Raw genomic sequence first — 22,084 nt, 5'->3', positions numbered from 1 at the left:
CTTGATCTGCAGTATACACCTTTCGTGTTATTGTTCTCAGAAAGAAACACTACACCATTTGCTAAACAAAGTTCGAGTAGAGCAATCGGTACGGTAGTGGTATCGTGCTAGACTTACGCATGGAAAAGCTGGTTTTTATTCCCTGTCAGATAGTATCATTTTTTCCGCATAAAATAATGGTTGCAAAGAGAGATTCATCTGCAGTTGGAGAAGTTACAAGATATCACTGCCGAAAATCAGAGTAAACAGTGTGTGCGTTCTTTATCATACACTATAATGAAAAGTAGATTTCATATTTATATTAGTCTTTCTTTCTCTCTCTCTCTCTCTTTGTATGTGTGTGTGTGTGTGTGTGTGTCTGTCTGTCTGTCTTTCTTGACGTTTTCCTATCATGTCTTTGCATCTTTCTCTTCTACTCCCCCTTCTCTCTCACATAGAGAGTTAAAACCGAACAAGAAACCGATCGATCCGGTCTTGAAAATCTAATTAACTGGGAACTTCGGAGTCGTGTTTTTCGTGCTCTGGGATATCTCCAGTCCTGGTCACTTCTGAAAGAAATACTGTTTATACGCAAAGGAATAAGTGAAATCTCTTTTTATCCTCTGTGTTACCAAGTCTCAATCGAATCACCGGGTTCCTACGGGTTCGAATCCTAGACACAGTGGTTGTCCATAAGCTAACCCACATCATTCGACTTATGCAATGACCCATTTGAGCTCTAGCGTGTTCATCCTATCTGTGCGAATTACAACATTATATCTGCAATAGTATAGATGAAATCGGTACTGGATATTCGGAACAGATAAATCTTCGGAGATTATTAGAAAATGGACCCCTCTTTGGTTATTTCAAAAGATTTTATTAATATTAGTTTGACACAATATGTGTTTCCATCCTACGTCTGCTACATCTATAAGGAGCATCCAATTTTCCTTTTGAACATTTGTAACTTTTCATTATGATACAGTTTTGACTTTTAATATAGGGTGTTTCTGATAGAAATTTAGCAGTAAACTAGCACTCATACAATTTTCTTCCTTTCTTTCTTTTTCTTTTTTTTTTTTTTTTTTTTTTTTTTTTGGTTTAGTTTCCATTAGTATTTTGGAGTGGAAGATAACCTACGCTACCTATTGGATTTATTAAAATGTATTTTGGAGCAGTACGTCCATGAACACTACCGAATTTGCAACCGAACCACGCGGAAGTAAACCATGTGTGCTAAAGTTTTCACATTGTCCTAGATGTGTCTCGGAGATCTACAGTTCTACTGGAAATTGAGTATGCTATTCTTTTTGAAAGTGGCTTAATGATATTCATTAAGTTTCAATCATCCTCTCAAGCATTAAGCTTCGAACAACCCCGAAGAAATATATAAAAACAAACGTTACTTCTTTTTTTACTGTTAGACTTCTGCAAACGAAACTTTATAATGCTAGAGTATTTTCTTACTACGTTTAAATTTCACATTTTTATCTGTTCTCCCTTCTCTATTTCTTCTATCCCCTTCTCACTTTCTCTCTTTCTCTCTCTCTCTCTGTCTGTCTGTCTGTCTGTCTCTGTCTGACTTCTGAACCTCTGTGTAACAGACATCCATTTGTTTTAATTTTTCATTGTGTGTGTTTAAGTTTCTCCCTACATCAACTTATGAATCTTGTTTCATCACGGTTATATTTTTTTTTCATTTTATCGATACTAATACATGTATATTTTGAAATTAGACTTGAATCTATGTTGTTTGCTGATTTTAGTATGGAGAGAGGAAAGGAGGAAAAAGTGTATTCTCTTTACCAGTGACGATCATGGGATAAGAAAGTGTATATCGGGTGGCCTAGCTATACGGCGTTTGCTGTCGCTTTTTTGTGCGGAGTGTACATTAGTACAAAATGAATGTTGAAATGTTACTTTTTCTGCATACATGGGCTATGAAATGAATAAATATGTTGAAATGTCAAATTCGATTTTTTTTCACGATCACCATACATCCCCCCACCCATTTTTCGTCGCTCAAAAGTAATAGAAGTGTATAACGAAAAGAGTGCCAGAAAAATGTAAAACTTAAGGGAAAAAGGAAAGATGTGGCAATCTTAAGACTTGCTTCCTACTTTCCATGAACTACCTTGGTTTGTCCAAGTTGATGGCCTATGTAATTTAATTTGCACCATCACATTTTTTTATTTATTTATACTACAGGGCTATCTTAAAAGAAAGACAGAGAGAATATATTTTAAAACCAAACCATTCATGTGATGTTCTTCAATTCGTGTTGGCTATTGATTCAATGTGTTATGCTATTCACCGTTTGGCAATGGCTGCGATGTGGTGCAATTTGTTGTAAAAATAGAGCGATAGTGCAAATGCGTCTGTCATCAAGCAGTGAAACCCATTTTGAAATGATATTAGAAACTCGAGTATGTTCGTGAAAGTGCAAAGAATATTGAACTGAACTGCGAAAATGCTGAAGCATTATTCGCTTGCATATTAAGTTTCAAAAGAAAAGAACCAGTGCTAGAATTTTTGGTAGATATTCGATCCAAAGATTTAATATACAGTATATATCATTGCCAATATAATTCATAAGGTGTATGCGCACGGTACAAATTCTCGAGGAAATACATCATTATCTCAAAACTGTTCAAATGGCACTTAGATCTTAATTTACTTTAGGTCTTCATATATAAATTATACCCATACACTTCTACTATATGTTTTTAAAAATATAGGGTGTACTAAATTTTACGCTGAACTATGAAAATATTAAGTGGGTATACGCCATGTACTCACGTCTATATCTCATTACTGGAAGGAACAATGATGGATGGTCATAACGAAAGATCAGGCCTGCCTCGCACGGCCACATATGAAGCTTTGTGTGTTCTGGTGTTCCCTTGGAGATGCTGGACACGTTAATTTTACCTTATCTTAGAGATTTGTTTGATGATGATCTATTTCTTATTCACCAATATTTTACCTCGCCAGATTTTCATGCAGATGTGCGTGCTTGCATAACACTGTGCAGGACGTTGCATAGAGTGAAGGGGCCCGCTTGAATATCCCTTATATTTGCTTTAATTAAACTTCGTTCCAAGAAAATTCACCGAGAAAAGGAAGCTACCCTTTGGGAACATTTTTATGAGAAATAGTCATGTATTAGGATTGTTAATAAACTATTTGTTTATGAAATATACATAAAAATGCAAGGAGTATCAAAAAAGACAAAAAGATAAATAGGTGGGTGAATAAATAGATAGAAAGAAAAAGAAAGAAAGTATTGTGGATACTTTCCTGAGAAATGATTTACGTAACTAAATGAGGTTATTAATGAGATATGAATAAAATCTGTCGGGGACACGGTAGCTCAGTGGCAGATAGTTTTCCTCTGGTACGTGGGATCTTGGTTCAATCCCCGGCTAAGTAAGTTTGTGGTGGACAACATAGTTTTCTTAGGGCAATCCCGTTTATTCTCACATTATGACTTCAAGAACTATTCCATCATCATTCACTCGCCTTAAAAATCCCTCTCCTTTAGACTTAAGGGCATAATCTTTGTGCTTTAAACTGAAAGATTTCAATTCATTTCAAAATCATCAGTCTATTTTTCTTTTTTCTTTTTTAGAGAAAATTTTACAAAAAGAATCAATTCATAAGAGTAACCCTTCTTAGTTTAACTAGAAATACAACTTATTCTATAGGATTCTTAATGAAACGTGGATTTAGAAAATGTGAGCAAAATCGTTAGTGGTAAATAATAATAATAATAATAAAAAAATAATAAGATTATGATATTCACTCTTCAGTAAACTATCTTTATTTTGGAGGTAGGAAGAAAATTCGTGAAACTCCTGAAGAAAATCTTATGAAAACCTTACGTATAAAATTTGATCTTTAGGCAAGTGAATATTTACATCGTGACGGAAGGACGGATGGACAAACGTAAAAATCCGTTTCTCACCACGTAACACATAGGAACTATGAAACGTGTATATCCGTTGGAAAAAAATATCGTTTTTTTTGGGGGGGGGGGCTCATGATCCCCATATTTTCTTTTCTCATTTTGTTGCTCGAAAGTAAAAATATTAAAATGACAGACAGTTCTTCAAAATGATAATCGTTGGTAAGTAAACTTAAGAACATGGTTAACTGGACAATAGGTCCGTACCGTATGATAATGAAGTTGGAAAATGTTGCTATGTAGTTGGAGTCTGTGATGTGAGATGTTATGTTAATGTTTAGTGGTTACGAAAGTGGATGGCTTCCTTTGTCTAACATTGATATAGTGAATTAATATATATAATAAAGGTAATTCAAGATGGTATCTATGTCTTTAATTATAATGAAGTGAGACGTGTGAATATAAGTCTTAACAATAATAATTTTGTGTGAATTTACCAATATTTACACGCAGGAAATTCCGTGTAACTCTCATGTACGTACTTACCCAAATATTTCCTTTAATAGGAGAAAAAGAATAAAAACTAAAAAATAATTTAAAGAACATAAAATACCGTCAATGCAAGTACTTCAGAAATTTAAAAATTGAGCTTGTATCAATTTGTGTAAATCTTTGCGAATTTTGTTGACATTTTTACTATTATCATCAGATTTGTCAAAAAGCCCATCTTAAGTTAAACATTATAACATTTCTTATATGACACTTATTATTTATGTGTAGGGTAAAGTGGAGACAACTGGAACGGAAGGTCAACTGGGTATCATCTGGTGTGAGTAACGAGAACTTTTTGTAGTTCTGTGGATGCAGTGTCAGACGGTTGTTGTTTATGGCGTGTGAGTCGTACAATCTAACGAGCACAAAGAAGAGGAAAGTAAGAAGAACATTTTTGACAGCTAAAAGTAAATTCTTTGTATCGTAGTATGAATGCAAATTTCCCCTTAGAACACTTATGTATTTTTAAGGCAAATATATATGTTCAACACGTGCTTTTAGGGATCCAACACTGAAAACCGATTCTATGCTCTAGGCTAAGCAAGGTTGAGAAGGAGATGGAATGTGAAAAATGGCCGTGTGTAGTCAACTGAGACATTTCGCGTGAGAACAACTGGGATAGTGTTTCGATTGTCCACACCGCAAGAACGTCGATTTCTCTGTAAATTTGGGGGTCCATTCAGATGCAGAAAACATATATGAGGATTTTAAGATAAATTGCATTCAAATTATACCAAATATTATAAATTTACAAATGCCACGAGGGGACCCACATGAGCTTTGGGGGCCCCTCAGCCTCCCAGGATCGGCGCCTTTGCCCCACTGGATACGCTTTTGTATGTAGTGTAGCTTCTAATAGTGTAGTGTAGCTTCTAATAGTGTAAATAGCTTCACATATTCTGTTTTTGTATACCTAATGGCAGTTAATGGTATGAACTGTGTTACAGGCATTGTTTTCCATTAATAATCTACTTCACATTACCATACTTTTTGTTTATCGTCTTGTGACTAGTTTAATCTTTTGAAAAGCATTATAAATAAAATAGTACGTATGTCCCACTCAAAATGTCACTCTTCTTGGTCTGCCCCTCACAGAGTTAAGTATCAACATTACGTATAACAAAATTAAATTTTCGCGAAGTAAGGAACATTTGAATATATTACAAGAACAAATCCGTAAAATCAATCCATTAAAATTTCAATTCCATTTAAAATAAACAACGGTTAATTGTTCCTCATATAAATCAATTGGTTGATAAAAGTACTGTAGATAGCGTAAACATGCAATGTCGTTAACGCAGAAAGTTAATATTATATTAATGTCTTTAAGTGTATATTTAATTTCAATATTACATAAAACTAGTTGGGAAAGAAGAGCAGAAAATGATTGTTTGGTTTGTTTGCAAGTAACAATCGTATTATTTGGTTCATGATGCTACTACTTGCATTTGTTAGATTTGATTTACATGTTATTTGTTAAAGGTTCGCTGAAGCAGTATTATTAATTTTGTTAATTTAGTTCCTCCAATTCATCTCTCAACGTTAACTCTGGAACATAAGAATTCACTTAAATTTTGATTGCTCGAGTTCTTGATCTATCAACCTCTTAACGCCCCCTGCCATTAGGGTTTTCTTTTTCCTTTGTTGTTCGTTGGGAGATTGATATGTGTATAAAACATTGCTTCTTAAGTTATGAAGTGGTTTTAACATGCTCGAATTTACTTTCCTAATGTAAATTTGTATTGCACAACTTCAGATCTTGGCGGTAACCTTTTATTTAAATTACATTTATAAAGGTGTCAAGTTACTTTAATATAAGCATACCATTATCAGGGTGGGCAAACGTAAGTACTAAAATTATCTGTTGTGTTTATTTATTATCAGTATTACTTTTTAATTTGCTTTTATCACCGACGCTATAAGATTTGGCTTGTAGTTTAAGGCTAGGATTGACAGTAGATTATGAGGCTTGTCAAACCTGTGATGAACACAACACATTGCCAATTCATTGCTAGATGAATGTCTCTATAGCTGTCATCCACAACTATTTACCTTGGGCATTTCTGTTTTTTAATGATATTCCACAGTGAGTTTTGAGTTCGTCACACGATGTTGTATTAGGATGTTTTACTTCTTTCGCGTCCTTATCCAATAAAGTTTAGCCACTGACCCTCATTCCTTGTTGTAATACGTTCTGCACATTACCGTTTTCACATATTTAATTTCAAGAGATTAGCCGTCACTCATGTTATTTTTCTGATTCATGTGATATTTTCCCAACCTTTTTGGGTAATTTCCAACACACACCTCTACAAACGTCCGTCGTTGTAGTCTGCAGATTACGAACGTTTGATGTTGTTAGCGTTTTTCTTCGATCCACATGGCAAAAGATATAGCATTTAATGTGAAGGTGTTCTCGAATTTGCACTGATTTAGCTTAATATAATTCCTTACTGAGTACAGTCATCCATGGATATCCTCTGTCCCTGGTAGACATAGGTATTCAGACTTCTAATTCCGTATTTGCAACTAGTATTATTCACGTTATTGCAAAGCTGTCTAAAACCACTTTCATTTTTGCCATATTTATTTTGTACCTAGCTTCCGTACTTTTCAGACTAAAATTTTAGTAGCAGTAAGATCATAACGCTTCTCCACTTCTCGGCAAACTCGACCTATTCGTAAACGTTTCTTTAAAGCAGCGCTAAGCAGGGTGTGAAATCACAACAGTTGAAGTAGGAGGGCCGAAGACGAAAGCGTAATATATACGTAGGTTGATCAATAAAGACTGATAATCAGTGTTTATGAGGTTAATACAACAGCAAGGCACAGAAAACGAAACACTTCTGTGTAGTGGGAGAAGTGACGAATAGATCGAGAAAGTTTAAAGGCCATGACGTCAGGAATGTGACCTTGGCAGCCGTTCAAGCGCACACAGTTTCTGTTTCGCATAGGGCAACATGGGAGTGACACCCGAAGAATAGTACAGAAATTCTGTTGACTCGCAAAGATCGACGAGGATGTGTACCCCATCCTCCATATACCCCTGATTTAGCCTCTTGTGATTTCTTTCTTTTTCAAACTTTGAAGAAACATCTCCGGGATCGGCATTTCGTATGTACGGGGCCAGTGGTGAAAGCTGCGGAGGCGATTTTGAAATATCTATCCAAAAATAGCTTCCAGCATGTTTTCGATGATTTTAAGTAACATTGGGACAAGTGCATTGAGTGTAATGGGGGCTAGTTTGAAAAAGATTATCAACATTTGGAGGATTATTACAGGCAATTGTGTTTTATTAATTTATCATTGTATATATTCACACTGGAATGTTCCCATATGGAGAGTTCACATATTTGAAAATTCATAATTATAAAACTTTACAAGATAAAAGATATTGATAACCACTAGCTCAGCCATAAATTAGGTCTACATGTGAAATATATGTTAATTAGCCGTATGCATTAATTATTGCAATTAATTCAAGCTACTGTCAATATTATAATTTTATTCACTTCTACTAAGATTTTAGTGAGCGGAAATTTCCTTCCAAAAATATTAAGTGGGATAATTCCCCCTTATTTGCATAGAATTTAGCACTCTGGTGCTGGGGATCTTTGCTTCGTCTTCACGAACAAGTTTGGTATTTCTATACGTCCTTCCGATACTTTCTCTTCTTTTATGTTTCTATAGTATACAATTTAATTTCTTCTGGCAACAATTATCTCCGTCTCTTTTTCATCTCCATCTTCTTTCACATCCAGTTATTCCTTAAAAATAATTTAAATTCCTTGACCAAGAAATTTATTTCATAATAATAAGATCCAGTATTACCGTTCTTTCATAAGCTTCCTTTGAAATGAAAATGAAATCTTTAAGTTTTCCGTTCCACGGTTATGTTGAAGGAGACGGTGATGATGAGAAATGAATGAAATGGTGGAATGAAGAAAGTGGGAGGAAACGGGAGAACCTCGAGAAAACCCACGAGCACGGTGTTTCTCCACCACAAAGTCCACACGGCGCAAGCTGGGATCGAACCAGGAACCCCTAGCACCGGAAGTGAACGCTCTACCACTGAGCCATCGAGCTCTCAAGCTTCCTTTGTTTTCTTTTCACGCACAGGTACACATTTTCGTAACTGAATCTGTAGTTAATGCTAAAGAAGTTTCTCGATGAAATAATTTGACATAAAATGTTATATAATAAAAGTATTAATATCAAAGTTTAGAAAATAGATCAGTTTAGTTTAGCTTTGAGATTTTGTTTCCACATACTTCTTGCAACATCATTCTCATGAATGACGGCACTTACTTTTACATGCAATAAAATAAAATATTACAGTTTAATATCCCACTATTATAGCCTTAATACTAAGAGAGTCGATGATTAAAGTAAGTGAATGGTGATGGGAGAAATTATGGAATGAGAATGTGGAAGGAAACGGGAGTACCATAACAAAATCCATGGATACACTGAAAAAAAGTGTAACTAAATTGTCAAATATCAATGTGAAATTATTTACCCTTCATTATTTAAGCTGATATAGGCCTACATTTCCTTAGATTAAATTACTAATTTTTTTTTTTTTTTTTTTTTTTTTTTTTACAAATGTACAGTAACTTTGTAGGAAAATATGATATTTTTATTGATAAAAATGTAATTTTTACACCATTTCATATTAGTAATTTTACTTTATCGCTGTAAACTTATTTACATAGTGGCTTGGCAAGCAGATTGCCACCATTTTTTGTAAATTTACCTATGAATTTTTTTTTTACCGTGTATGATGTTGTCCACCTGAAACTTACTTGGCCGGAGACCTAACCACGGGTCCCACACAACAGAAGTAAGCACTTTATTACTGAACCACTGTGTTCTACATCTCACATCTCAAAGAGCTGGTTTACTTGTGTTCGTTTTTTGGTGAAGTTGCTAACGAGCATTCCTTTTATGGCCAATATCAAGATCTTTATCGCATATAAAAATTTGGGTTTGAGTTTCTATTTTTTTTTTTTTTTGGAACATTAGGATTAGGATTATGAAGAACGGAAACTATTATTACAGTAGACTTTGAACCACGACCAGGACTAAATCCCGTACAGTGTAAAAAAATTCATAGGTAAATGTACAAAAAAAAAAAAAAAAAAAAAAAAAAAAAAAAAAAAAAGAAAGAAAGAAAAAAAAGAAAAGAAAATAAAAGAAAAAAGGTAAAGAAAAGAAAAACAGTGGCTATCTGTTTGCCACGCCTTTGTGTAAATCAATTTACACCTATAAAGTAAAATTACTGATGGTGTAAAATTACATTTTATCGATGAAATTTTTTGTTATAAATTTACTGTAAATTTGTAAAAGAAAAACAGCAAATCTTTTGTAATTTAACCTAAAGAAATGTATATCAACTTACAAAGTGAAAGGTAAATGATTTTACATTGATATTTGGAAATTTAAATACATTTTCTTTTTTTTTAGAGATGATAGATGTGCATGCCTCATTCAAGATCATTCCCTACCACTCGTATTATCCTTCAAGCGAGCAAGATTATAGGAGCACGTAACGTATTCTGGCTATTCTCTGAATCCAGTTGCAGTAGGCAACGTTTCATAAAACCGCAGTGTTGAAACATGAATGTTAAACTCCAATCAATTATTCTTGTATTTAGAAACCAAGAATACAAATAGAAGCTGGAATATTTTAAATACATTTAGTATTGTACTGTTAATTGTGATTTACTGGCAACTCTGCTTTGTTATATACATGCTCAGCGCGTAGCTCTTCATTATATTAGTGGATCTGAATATACATCCTTCATTACCTTCAATGATCCGTTAATTCTTTTTAAGTGGTTTTGCCCCTGAAGGTGCTTCAGTCAAAATCCTTAAGTAGTCAAAACGCTTCCTTACAATTATACCCACGATGACTTGCAAATTCGTGAATTGATCATCTCCATATTGCATTCTGCTGTGATAAGATTCATCAATAAAAGAGAGTGAACCTAGATATACAACGGGAATGTTACATTTGAGTGTTATATGCTAAGTCATGTATTCTAATTTTTCTTATAAAACGCATATACCAAATCTGTTTTTCGACTACACACACACACACACACACACACACACACATATATATATATATATATATATATATATATATATATATATATATATATATATATATATATATATATATATATATATATATTGAACAAATTCCCAGATACAGCATAACTTTGCCTTTTTACACAAGGACATGCTAACAAAAAAAAAAAAAGACAACAATAACAACAACATAGAAAAAAGAGTGTACGAGTAAAACTATTCCGTCAAAACTCGTTTAATTGCTCTTTCAAACACTGTGTAGCTGGGAAAAATGTACACATCAGTTGTTACTTGATTGTAACAATTTGGTATTCGATAAAAAAAGAGACCTCTGTATAATAGCCAACCTAGGACGGGCAAGATGGAATAGGTAGGTATTCCGGGTGATGCGGGAAGGGACACGTAAGGATAGTTCCTGAAGTAATATTTTCGATCTTAAGTTTCCATTAACTATTTTATGTAGATATTTCAGGTCAGAGATAATTCTGCGTACTTCAGGAGTCTGAATATTAAGATGTCGCAAGAGCTCCTTCTTAGATAATATTCGAAGTGCAGAAACACGAAAACGGACTATAGCGATTAAGAAATTAAGAACAGAATCAAGTCCGGAGAGATGTGTAGGTGCTGCCATGGCCCATATGGAAGAGCAGTATTCGATCTTGGGCGCTATTAAAGTCTTATAAAAAGTTGCTAAGGAAGAAACAGTGCGTAGTTCGGTGAATCGATAAAGAAGTTCCAACATGCGTATTGAATTCTTTAGTATTGAGGAGATGTGGTCAGATAATGTGAGTTTTGTATCAAAGATGACACGAAGATCATTACGACTAGCAGAATGTGTGATAGGATAATTGTTGATATGGTATGTGGAGGGAACTGGAGACTTTTTCAAAGTAATAGTAATACTCTCACATTTCTTACTGTTGAGTTTCAAGTGCCACATTTCACACCAGCCTATAAGGTAATTTATGTCTTCCTGTAGAGCAATTGTGTCATGGAGACGTCCTAATAAAATCCTCCACATTTGAAAGGTTAATAAAACAAGCAATCTTACAGGTAGAAAGTAGTTTATTCAAAAATATAAAATGGTATTGAGAATAATTGTAATTACTTTCTTCTGATTTGAAACGACAAAATTCGCAATAAATTTGAAGACGATTTCTGGGAAATAAACTTTGAGAAATTCCTTCGTTTTGAAAATTTTGTCTTTAAAAGTTGTCCATTGTTATAAATTCACACTTTTCAAACTAAATAATTTTTCAAGGCTATCTTCACCCGACTGTAATGTCTTTTGGAATAGGTTTGTATTACTCTCTTAAGATTTCAAGAGCATGTATATAAGCCTAAGGGAAAAAGATCATTTTCGGTGAAGCCTCACGAAAATTCACGATTTCTCTTAGTACAAATTTCAACGTAGAGACTTCAAATTTTTAGAGAAGGAACTTCATAACCTATCGAAGGCAACAATCTGTGTCGATTTTTTATTTAGAATTTTTTTCATTGTTGAAATGGCTTGATTGCTGAAATTGATATCCAAACCATTAACAATATAACTGTTTCAACAATGAAGAAAATTCTAAATAAAAAATCGGCACATACTGTTCCCTTTAATAGGTTATGAAGTTCCTTCTCTAAAAATTTGAAGTTGCTAGGTTGAAATTTGTAAGAGAAATCGTGAATTTTCGTAGAAGGTAAAAAATACATAAGAGAGATACGAAGACTGTAGTGACATCTATCGGCAAAACTTGTCCCTTTACACCAACCTTAAGCCATGAAGACATTTTCATGTGCGGCCAAACCAAGAACATTTGACATGCTGGTCATTTCACAATACCTTTTTTTTTTTCATTCAGTAAACATAGTCAGTGATGCCAACCCCTGGGAAAAATCCCATTTCGTGGTATTATTTGACATTATTTATTCGATATTGGATAAACGGAATTTTCGTCGAAATTGACAACATATATGGGGTTTTTCACTATATATTTAATCCCCACCAACAAATATCTCTACGAGCGAGAAGTAGGCATAATGACACATCAATAAGCGTCCCAGTATTGTTAATTTTTAGGCTTTTTTAAAAAGTCTATGCTGTAATGCGTCGAGCGATCGCGGATCCTGGCAATCTTCGAGGCTTTCCTCAACTCTAATTGTTAGTAGTGGTGGCGTTTTTTTTTTTTTTTTTGTTTTAAAATGAAAAATAACGATTTTCGTAGAATAGATATATAAAAGTTTATTGGTTAAATTGAAAACGAGTACAAGGCCACTCTCGTTTAATTATAAGTATAAGAACACTATACTTCTCTATCGTATAAGTAATAATTTCACGAGTTAAAGAGTTTTGTCTAAGTTGTCGTAGTGAAAAGTTCACTTATACGAATAAGATGCAAGAGCTAGTGTCCACAGAGTATAAGATTGAAACTTCAGTTCGTAAACTGAAGTGAGTCGAACACACCAATAGAGCAATGACCAGAATTTGGAACTAGAGACCGAAAAAGAATGAAGTTAGAAACTTTCTAAGTTCGAATGAAGAACACACACACAGACACGCGGTACTACAACGTTGGATTGAAGACGTCGACTGACTCTTGGAGAGCGTCTCTAAGATTTTAAACTACCCTTAGAATTGGGCGTTGGCTAATTTGCATATTAGCTCAAGTTTACTCTCTTTCTGATTGGATTTCAGAAGGGCGTATTTGCTTCTTCTGAGTTTTTAGTTTTGCGCACAGTGTTCCTATACCCTTACGAGAGGAATTTGGTTATACATATTTCCATATATGGTATTACACAAAATACATAACATTTGGGTTGGGATGAAGCAGCTGCTCTCTTCTCCTACTCTAAAGCTACTATCTTATGTTAACACATAAATGTTAATGTTACACATTTACACATAAATGTTAACTAGTACCATTCTACATTCTTCACACTCTATAAGGTTAAATCTGAGAAACATTAGGAATAGTCATTCGTTAACTCACAGCTGCTTCTACCAGTTATGGATTTACAAAAGCTAATTTACAACTCCTCCCTTATGGGAAAGGTTTCTATTTAATGTGTTTGCAGACCTATTTTTATAACAGTACCAAAAGCTGAATATTCCACAGTATTGTTCACAACTGTTACTTCCGTTCCTTAGATACTATATCTGTCTCCGAGTATGCAATTGGGTTGGTCTTAGAATTTTCTTAAGGCAGTGCAATTTATTTTAATTGCGCTAAGAAGTTCAGTGGCAACGTATTGACTATCCAACCCCGGATTCCTTCTTACGGAGAGGGTGAGAGAGATGAACTAAATTAGCAGCTGGTTTGATGGGAAGCAAGGGGAAAAGAAAAGGGAGACGTGTTATTTCTGTTTCGTCTCTTGTTGTTTCCTTGCGACATCCAAAAGAAAAGAAAATTTTTATATCGAAAATTCGTGTATCTTACAATGCTAATGAAGACTGAGTAGTGATTTAATCATGTGTCGTTCTTAAAAATGAAATACTATAAAACGAAATTTACGCTCTGGTCTTTGGTGCAAGAAGAAAACAAAACAACGAACTGGTGAAAGAAAGGAGAAAACAAATCAATGAACGAATGAAAGAAAGAAATAAAATATCAAACGGGAAACAATGAATTTCCAAGCGGTCTACAAGAAATGTATGGAGAACAAAGCTGTAGTACCATTCGGCTCTATATAGATAACTTAATGGTACAAAGGTGTGATGGAGTCACTGCATCTTTGACAACATAACAAAGTATACTTGTCCTCGTTTAAATAAAATAGTTATTCACAAACTATTTTATAAACGTAAAATATCGAAATTTATTGATAATATATCCTGAAATTGAAAAAAAAAACACGTCATACACGTCATTTCTATATATTATTATTATTATTATTATTATTATTATTATTATTATTATTATTATTATTATTATTATTATTATTATTATTATTATAAACATTAACATTAATAACACAACGTGGGGAATTCAGATAGAAAATGGGAATTTTTGCCTTTTGATATGAGACTTTATAGCGTTTCAGGTTGGCACCACTGCGCATAGTTGCCAAGACACAGTATTGAACTCTATGATGTTCCAGTTACGTTAGTAGCCAATTACTTTTCGCTCATCGTCGAAGCCATTAATAAATAATTTTTATTTCCAAATACTTTATTGTTCTCCATAATAGTTATTTTCGTTTAATAAAAAAAGAAGATAATTTTGCAAATTTAAATGTTATGTGACTGTACTAGTGGCGGATCCAGGGGGCGATCGCCCCCCTCCCAGAAGAGGAAACTTTTCTTTTATTTTATATATAAATAAATCCCATCCCAGAGTTTGGAGCTTTTAAAAGTAGCTCTAAGTAGTATTACAACCCCACCCAGAAGTCAATCCTGGATCCGCCTCTGAACTGTACACAAAACATCATCCATCATGTTACTAAAATTATTCCGTCCTCAAGTAATCAAGTAGTAGTAGTAGTTAAGTCAGGTGAAGCTGAAGTACCTCCAGAAAAGTGTCTAAATTTGATGTAACTGGCTTAACACAGCGCCATTGTGTTGAATTAATACAGCCACAATTTTGCTGTGTTTAACAGAAATTGTTACGATGAATACGTACTGGTAAGGTTATAAGATATGCATAAAGTCCAGACAACAATTCTTACATTTCCTTTTTCCTTTATCTTTTTTTTTTTTTTTTTTTTTTTTTTTTTTTTTTGATCAACAGATCCAATACAGGGTGGCCCCAAAAGTAGGTATACACTCCTGCATTGATCAAATATAACATTATAGTTTATGGATTTATTTACTTTATTATAACATAAATACTGTCATATGTTTGAATGTGAATAACACAGAGAGTATTAACACCAAGGGAATATATTTGGGTCATGTTTTACATTGATATGTTGCTCACCTTGATAACGAATCATTTTTTCGAAATGCCCCCCTTCCCTCTTGGCCTTGATACAGGCATGGAAGTCTGCCCGGTCACCGGTCAATGGTATTACGCACCGCGTCCATGGGAAAATTGTTCACTGCTTGGGTCAAGGATTGTTTCAGACTGTCGATAGATGGATGCCATTTATAGGAGAACTTTGCCTGAAGGACTGCTCAAAGTCTGTAGTCCAACGGATTAAGGTCCGGGCTGCTAGAAGGCCAATCAGCGGTAGAAATGAAGTCGGGGACGTTCCGTGCCACCCAGACCTCGTTTTTTTTTTTTTTTCGCTTTGTTGCCTGGAGCGGAATCTTGCTGGAAGGTTCACCTTTCTGCAGGGAACATGGTAGCAGACAGTGGTTTCACTATAGGTATTAGCACTGTGTCGTGGTACATCTTGGCAGATGTTTTTAACACCTTGTTCGCAAACATGCAACTCGATTGTGCCTGAGTAGCTCACTCCGCATCAAACCATCACTGAGGCAGGATGATGTGCCCTCTGAACCCTTGGAGCTGCCTCAGCAGCAGCAGTAGATGACGTGACATACACACGGTCATTTTGGGCGTTGTAGGCCTGCTCAATTGTGAACACCTTTCCGTCAGTGAACATAATCTTTCTGTGCAGATTGTTGGCATAACGCAGCAACAGTCTCTCTGATTTAAAGAAACTCTGCTACATTAATGTTTGGGTCAGAAAGTGACCAGTCCTACTCTTATACGCTCGTAGATGTAGGTCAAACCTGAGCATACATTGAATTTCTGCTGATGTTCATCTCAGCAGCCATCACACTTTGTGTTCGAACAGGATTCCTTCGAATTCTTGCTGCTACTATTTCTGGATCTGCGGGGTTCGCACCGTTCGTGGTCTGATACTCCTTGCGCGGTCAGCTGCCGTTCCAGTCTCGGTGTATCGCTGTATGGCGCGATACACGAATCTCTTGCTGATTTGTAGGTGTTTCAGGAGGTTGAAAATCTCACCTGCCGTCTTCCCGACCTTGTGTAGTGCAATTACTGCTACATGTTTTTCGTAATCGCCCCACTCCATCAGACTTGACTTGAGTATTGGATCGAGAAACGAGAAGAAGTGCGTTTGTTTTGCTCCTGAAAAGGAGCTCGGGAGTGCGAGAAAAAGTGTGTTTCGTGTGCAATGTGTGGTACTGTAGTGTGTGTGAATGTTTGGTGAGTGTTATTTCAAAAACTGGTGTAAATTGGACAAGTGGTTCATGCGTTATAAAAGAAAAACAATAATATTAATTTGTGATACAAAACATTGAAAGACAAATTACACGTATCATTTAAAAGACGAAGAAGTTTAAAAAGTAAAAACCTCAGCGTCATCATTTCCGGACTTGACAATCATTCTTAACATGTGGCTGTATGGACTATGTATAGGTGAGTAATTATTATTATTTTCAATCTTAAGGAGCAGATACGCAACCCTTTGGGCATTGTGGTAGGACTGGTTAGCATAACCACTAAGGCGCTTCTCCATATATGTAATAAGACTCATAAGAAAACATTTAATCTTAAGGTACAGACTTCATCTATGTAAGTAAAAGTAGGCAACCCTTCATACGTGAGTGTATTGGGGGTTATCCGTAATTTTTCAGGGGACAAAATCGGTTTTTCGCGGCAACCGCGTGGTATGTTAAGATGATGCAACGTAGCCCACCCTTAAGTAGGAAGAGCTCGCAAGCCAAGAAACAGGCAAAGGATGATACTCAAATAGCGACATCAGCAAACCCAATGTCTATGACCAAGTCAGACGACGAAGAAGCTCGTAAAAGAAGCAGAGAAGAAAGCTCTCCGGAAATTCAAACAACGAAGAAACCAACCATGGAAACATATGGCTTTGACACTATAGATCAATACGAAGCAGAGCTGGACTACCTAGATAATTTACTAGACTGGAAGAAAGTTGGAACAGGGAAACTGGAACGCTTGAAAAGGAGAATGGTCGTTTGGGTTAAGGACCGCGAAGAGCTGGAAGGGAAACTTTCCCAAATGGAAAAAATCAACGAAAATCTTCAATCAAAATACGAAGAAATATTAAAAGAAAAGTTAATGATGGAAACAGAAATGATGTCTGGGCAAAAAGGATCAAGACTGGAGGACAAAAAACAAATAGAAGATCTTCAAAAGGTTATTGCAATACAAAAAACTGAAATAGAAGATCTTAAAAAGGAGAAATTAGAAATAAGATCCGATAGAGATAAGCACTATGACAGGATGGAAAAAGAAATCCAAGAAAAGACCAAGAAGCTGAGGACATTGGAGCAAAATTATGCTGATCTAGAGAAGGAAAATCATAAGCTTCAAGAGAAGATAAAAGATAATGCACAGACAATTGTCAAATTAGAGAGCAACTCATTAGCAGAATCAGCACAACTGAGAGAGAAAATAGCTACTTTAAAATTGGAGAGACAACCGGATGTAACAAAAATATCTCAAGAAATGGAATACCTCACGAAAAAACTGGACGAGTTCCAAACCAGTAGAATGGAAGTAGACCAAAACGGAATGATTATAAGACAACCAACATGGTCAGAAATTGTGAAACAGGATAGAACTATTACAGAAAAAGAAAAACAAATCATGCAGGTGGCAGCAAAATCTAAGCCGGCTATAATCATTCGACCTAAAGAAGGTGAGACAACGAAGGAAACAGCAAGGAGATTAACTGAAACAATCGATCCCAGGAAAGACAAATTAAAAATAACTGGCGTAAGAACGACTAGGGATCTCGTCGTCCTCGAAACAGCAACTAAAGAAGATCTACAGAAAATTACAACAAAAGAAGAAATTAAGAATAACTTTAATTTTGAGGAAAGTAGAAAAAAGAATCCCCTAATGATCATTTACGGGGTTCCGTCTGATTTGAAAGATCAAGAAATAATAGAAACACTAATAGAACAAAATTTTGAAGACAATCTCCAAGAGGAAGCCAAATCCATCAAACCAAGATTCAGAGCGGGAAAGAAAAAACAACAAAGATGTCACTTAGTTATAGAAGTATCTCCCTTAATAAGGAAACACCTAATAAACAACGATAAGGTATATATCGACTACGAGTCGCATAAGGTTAAGGACTTTTTGGTAGTACCAAAATGTTACATATGCCAAGAGTTTGGGCATGTTGCAAAATACTGCGATAATAAGGAAAAACAGCGATGCCGGTATTGTGGTAGTCTACGCCACAAAGGAGATGAATGTGATGAAAAAGATAAAAAAGTATGTGTTCCGTGCAAACTGCGACACAAGATTTGTCAGACTCCCAATAGTGAAGAATGTGTATCTTACAGGGTAGCCCGGGAGAGGATTATTAGTAAAATCAATTATGGATAGAAACAAAATTCATAAACAAACAATCAGGAAGAATAAATCACCAAGTAAGAAAGAAAGGGATAAAAGAAGACTGGAACAATTCTTAGAAAGGAAAAGGAAAGGAACATCAAGTACTAAAGATAAAATAGTACAAACAGAACCTCAAGTGGAGGACAATCAAGGTAATAACGAATTTTCTACCCTCTTAGAAAATAGACTAAAAAATAGACATAAGAAAAATAAAACTGAAAAATTGGACAATATCCCAAAAATAGAAGAATCCTTTATAATAGGCAACGAGCAACCTTTTCAACCAAATAGAGAGAACAACATACAGGACAATGCAGTTTCTTCTACGACTACAAAATTCCTAGGAGATGATCCAATCATATTAGGCCCTAGACCTCTATATGAAAATATGGATCACAAGTATAAATTAGCGAAATTGGAGGATAGACAAATTTTAACAATAGCTTTTAGGCAAATTGTGAGGGATTTGCACGAAAAAGGTAGAACGATAACATATCCATCTCTTGAGGAAGTAGACAGGATGGAATTGAGAATCCACGATCTTCCAGCTAATGGCTGGGAACTTATCGATTTGGTGAATGAAGTTTATGAAAGGCGAGGGATCTATTGGAGTATAGAAAATGTATATAAACAGCTAGTAAACGCACATGGCAGGGTCTACTTTGATTTCAGCAAATCAGGTAGGGAGGCAATAGTTCATACGAGGTATGCATAGTCGTAAAAAAATTATAAAAGTAATGCAAAACAATGCTCAGCGACCAAAAATCGCCACAATGGAACTCAGGAGACAGGCAGAAATAAATGAAGTGGATATCGTAGTTATCCAAGAACCTTATTTAGCTAAAAACAAACTTACAACTTTTCCAGCATCTTCAAGGATTTTAATAGGAGGAAATGAATCAAAAGTAGCAATTGCTGTATTGAATAATGAAATTGGGGTACTCAAAATTGGCCAGTATTGTGATAATTGGTTGATCTGTGTCGAAATTAACTACAATGGAAGAAGTTTTTGGCTTTTAAATTCATATTTTCAATTCTGCATGAACACTGAAATTTTTATTGATAAAATACAGGAAATTATTCAACAAAACCCAAATAACGAGTATATATTAACCATGGACGCTAATGCCAAATCTGTTCTTTGGGGATCCCCTGAAACTGATAATAAAGGTGAATTGATAGAGGATTTTATAAATCAAAATGGATTAATTATATTGAACAGGGGTAATAAGTCAACTTTTGTGGGTCCCATGGGCTCATCCCATATTGATATATCACTATGCTCTCCACAATTAGAGACATGGATAAAAAATTGGATGGTACAGGATAGAGTAACCACCAGCGACCATGAAGTAATCACATTTGAAATAGGAAGTGAATCAAACGAAGAGCAAATTAAGAAGAAATATAATACGAATAAAATCGATTGGAGCAAAATTGAGAAAAACTTAGAATTACCTGAAATAAGCAATTTTGAAGATATGAATGAATTGGTATCCTTAATAGAAGAAAATACGAAAAAAGCAATAGGGGCTTCTACTCCAGATTTGGCTCCTAAAAGAACATATAATGGTTTTTGGTCACCAAAATTAGATCGCTTAAAAAAATTAGTCAAAGCTAAACGAAAAAGTTATCAAGCAACCTGGTCTACAGTCTTGAAAAGAAGAAGATTAAATGAATATAGAGAAATCAAACTAAAATACACAGAGGAAATATTAAAGGCCAAGAAAATAAGTTGGGAACATTTTTTAAAAAAGAATTTAGAAATGGATCCATGGGGATTCCCATATAAACTTGCTATGCAAAAAATTAATCCTCTGACCCTATCAACGTTAAAAAATGAAGATGGTTCATTTACTACTACTAGAGAGGACACATTGTCGAAATTAAGTAACAAATTTTTTCCCAAAGATAATCAGGAAGATGATACGGAAGAACAGAAAGAATTAAGAAGCAAATATTTGCAACCCATCGCATTGGCAGCAGAAGAAGATATCGAACTAACGGACAATGAGGAAGTTGAAACAATAATTAATAAACTAAAAACTAAAAAAGCTCCAGGATTAGATGGTATAGTAAATGAGATCTACAAAAAGAAAAAGGATATTTGGACTCCATATCTAACAAAATTGTTCAACACACTACTTAAGAAGCAGGTATTTCCCTCGTTGTGGAAAGAATCGAAATTGCTAATTTTGTTAAAAAGTCAGGATAAAGATTTAACAGAAGTGAGTTCTTACCGTCCAATCTGCCTTTTGAGAAACATCTCAAAATTATTTGAAAGGATAATAGCAAATAGAATTCGAAAGTATAGGAATATTGAAGATGATAGTTTACAATATGGTTTCAGAAAGGGCAAATCTACGGAAGATGCCTTAAATGCATTTGTATATCAAGTTAAGGAAAGTAGCATGGAAAGAAAATATGCATTGGCCCTGTTTTTTGACATAGAGGGAGCGTTTGATAACTTATGGACGCCATCCCTCATTGAAAGGTTAAAAGAACTAAATTTACCACAATATTTAGTAAATATAGTTAGGGATTACTTCTTGAATAGACAGATCATCATCCATGAGAACCTGGGAAATATCAAAGTTACTGCACAAAAGGGATGTCCACAAGGATCGATCTTAGGACCATTGATGTGGGATTTGGAATTTCAGCCGTGTTTAGAAAGACTGAACCAATTAGAGGAAACTGAACGAGTGATTGCGTTTGCTGATGATTTGGCTGTAATAATCTCAGCAAACTCTAGAATAGAATTGGAGAGAAAATCAGCACGAATTATAAACGAATTACTTGATTGGTGTGGAAAGTCTAAGCTAAAAATCTCTGAGAGGAAAACGAAATACATGATTTTTGGAAGTAAATTATTAAGAGGCCCAATAATTAAAATAGGCACCAGTAAGATCGAGAGGGTATCAGTATTTAAATATTTAGGGATTATGATAGACGATAAACTGAATTTTGGAGAGCATATTAATTATGTTACTCAAAAGGGTCATAAAGTAACAAATAAACTCACTTCATTGGCTCAAACAAATTATAGGCTACCGAGAAAATTAATTAAGACTTATCAGGAGGTAATCCTAAGCGCCTCGATGAACTATGCTTCCAGCGTATGGGCACATCGATTATTAGAGAATAACTCCTTAAAAGCAAAAATAAATCGCCCACAAAGAAACCTTTTAATTCGGCTCGGTGGCGCCTTCAGTACGACACCGCACAGCGCATTGTGTATTTTGATGGGTTTCAAACCAATGTATTT

This window comes from Thermobia domestica, chromosome 5 (genome assembly GCF_964235325.1).
Source record: "Thermobia domestica chromosome 5, izTheDome1.hap1.1, whole genome shotgun sequence".
Taxonomy (NCBI): domain Eukaryota; kingdom Metazoa; phylum Arthropoda; class Insecta; order Zygentoma; family Lepismatidae; genus Thermobia; species Thermobia domestica.
Note: the sequence above shows the minus strand (reverse complement) of the source record.